This window comes from Populus euphratica, unplaced genomic scaffold (genome assembly GCF_000495115.2).
Source record: "Populus euphratica unplaced genomic scaffold, PopEup_1.0 scaffold44.1, whole genome shotgun sequence".
NCBI classification, from domain to species: Eukaryota; Viridiplantae; Streptophyta; class Magnoliopsida; order Malpighiales; family Salicaceae; genus Populus; species Populus euphratica.
In genome coordinates this window covers 1193180-1196423 of record NW_011499865.1, presented here as the reverse complement: position 1 = coordinate 1196423, position 3244 = coordinate 1193180, and positions in this window count along the sequence as shown.

The window sequence follows — 3244 nt, the reverse complement described above, 5'->3', positions numbered from 1 at the left end:
CAATTTTAGTTCTTAAATTCATCAATCAATCCTTTCATTTATTTGATAGGCCTGCATTTAAAATGAACATTTACCACAAATTAAAAGTATCTTGTATTATTAGATTTGTTATTATAAAACATGTTTTAGTTAAGGAGTTATTGATACTTCAAGTGCAAAATAATGATATAAAACCATGATAAAAATGCACTTTAAAGTACTAATCAGTGCTACCATTCTAGCTATCATTCCAATATTAAAATATGACATTTTTAGGATAGGTATGGTTACTCACCACTACACTACAGAAGTGGCATTACCAGAAATTACAACTATATATAGTTATAGTTGGAGAATTATTACAGAAAAGAAATGGAATGAATCATGAATTGAATAGGCAATTGGAGATGGCAAGAAACATAATGCAGCAAATGACAAATAAAAAGAGGATAGAAATAACATTCATGATTGGAGATTGGGTGTATTTAAGGCTACAACCTTACACACAAACATCAGTAGCCTTAAAAAAGAAATATAAAACTGAATCCACGTTACTTTGGCCCATATAAAATCATTCAAAAAAAATAAGAGAAGTAACCTATAAACTGTTGTTACCAGTAACAACCAATATACATCCAATATTCCATGTTGTCCTTGCTTAAAAACAAGATTAGAAAGAATACAGCAGTATCTTCAACAATTCCAGTAACAGATGACTCAGGCAAGGTGAAGGTAAATCCTAAAGATCTTGGAACGAAGGATTATGAAGAAAGGAGACAAGGTTGTGACTGCTGGTTTAATCAAATGGTCAAATTTATGTACTGAAGACTCAACTTGGGAAAATCTTGACGAGCTTCAGTTGCAATTTCCAAATTTTGATATGAATTCTTAAGAATAAGAATGTTTAAAAGAGAAAGACATTAATATAACAACAACATAAGTAATATGAGCTGGAAGTAATGAAGAGAAATAACAAAGGAAAGAAGAATTGTGGGGAAAAAGGTTGTTATAGTTAGCTGATATAGAAAAACATTTAACACGTGGGAATAAGAACCATCAAAGATTGTAACCGTATTAGCTAGAATCAATTAGTTAGTTGGAGTAGTAGTTTACATAAGACAATGATGAAAAGAAGAGTTAGTTTTTGAATGAAATAACATTTATGTAATTTGCAAAAACTCTTTCCTTCCCTCTAAATTCTTCTAATTCTTTATCTCTTCTCTTCACTAAGTTCTTTGTCAAGATTATTTATTAAGATTTAAGATCTTCCCAACTGATCATGATGAACTTGATTGTTAATACTGAAAAATTAAAGGAATTCTAGTGCCTGATGCAATAAAAAATTATAATCTTTGCGGTGATAAAAAACATTGAGACTTGGGAGAGCTTTGAAGGATCTAACAAGTGATAAAAAACATTGAGACTTGGGAGAGCTTTGAAGGATCTAGCGAGTACCTTTATATTTTTTACTCAATTAAAAGAGAGGAGTCTGATTGTGAAATGCTGATGAATTATAATCTGAACGAAATAAAATATTGAATAGATTAAATAAAATGATTTAAGGTATTGTAAATGGATATAATTGAATAAAAGATAAGATGTTGTGGTGTAAATTAAATAAAAAAATTAAGTGATAAAAATAGAAATAAAAAGTAATGAGGGTTAATATGTAAATCAGTAAAAGCTAGACTATAAATGCTCCAATTTTTCTCTCTTTTAGCCGAGAGTTTGAAACAAAGAAAGGGGGAGAAATTGTGTGATTTTATACACAAATTCTTGTTGATTTCACTAATAAAAGTGAATAATTAAAGTGAATAACTTAGTTAAATATCAAGAGAAGATGATTTTAAGGTAGTGAGTGCTTTCGAATAAGAAATTCAAGCTACGATTTGAAGAGGGAGGAAAAGAAAACTTGATTTTTCTTTCATTCTTTTATTAAATATTTATCAAAGTGAGGTAAATAACATGCTATAAATGATTAATTCCTCTAATTTTATATTTGATGAAGGATTATGTAAAATTATGATTATGTGAAATTATAAGTTTATGTTATAGATTATTGGAATAATGCAAATTATGATTGAACCATATTAGAAAGCATGAATTATGATTGGGTAAGTGTTTAATTTTAAATAAAAAAACAAAAATTTTCCTTTTTTTTTTATTGAACTTTCAGCCAAAAGAAAAAACAATTAGGGGATTTGAGGTTTTAATATAATTTTTTAGAAAATGTGGGAAGATATATGTTTATAATTGTTATTCTATGGAAGGAGTAAGAATTTTTCTAAAAGAAAAGGAAATTATAAGTTTATGTTATAGATTATTGGAATAATGCAAATTATGATTGAACCATATTAGAAAGCATGAATTATGATTGGGTAAGTGTTTAATTTTAAATAAAAAAACAAAAATTTTCCTTTTTTTTTTATTGAACTTTCAGCCAAAAGAAAAAACAATTAGGGGATTTGAGGTTTTAATATAATTGTTTAGAAAATGTGGGAAGATATATGTTCATAATTGTTATTCTATAAAAGGAGTAAGAATTTTTCTAAAAGAAAATAAAAAAATCTTCACTTACTTTCTTAGGTTAATTTCGGTTAAAAGAAGAAGAAAATTATAAAAAAATTAAGTTTTGATAATATTATTTAGAAATCTTATCATATTGAAAATAGTTATTGTTGATAGGTTAAATTGAATAATGAATTTTGTAAATAAATAAATAGTTCAATTAAGCTTAATGAATGGTGTTGGATATAATTAATAAATATGTAATTGATATTAGAACTTTTACTGGTACAAATACATAAACAATGACGTAGTGTATTGTGTTGGTATAGAGAAGGCCGCAGGCCTTAATTAACAACAAGAAATCTTTTTTCGCACACAGACACCAAGTAGGTATTCAACACCTTTAAGTAATTAAATAACATATTTTAATTGATAATGTTGACCGTTTCTTATAGAGTCATTATAAACAACTCTAACTCTCTTTCACACTTATGAACTATTAAAGTGGTTCACTCTAAAGGTTGTAACCTTTATATTTATGAGATCTTGAAGTGATTCACTTTAAGGATGTAACATTCATATTTATGAATTCTTTAAGTGGTTCACTTTAAGGATGTAACAATCATGAACTCTTAAAGTGTTTCACTTGTAACTATCCATAATATAATAAATATGTGTAACATATAACCATTAAAACTTGATGGAAGCTTTGGCTATAAATAATGTTATTTGATCCCCATACTCACTAACTCAATTA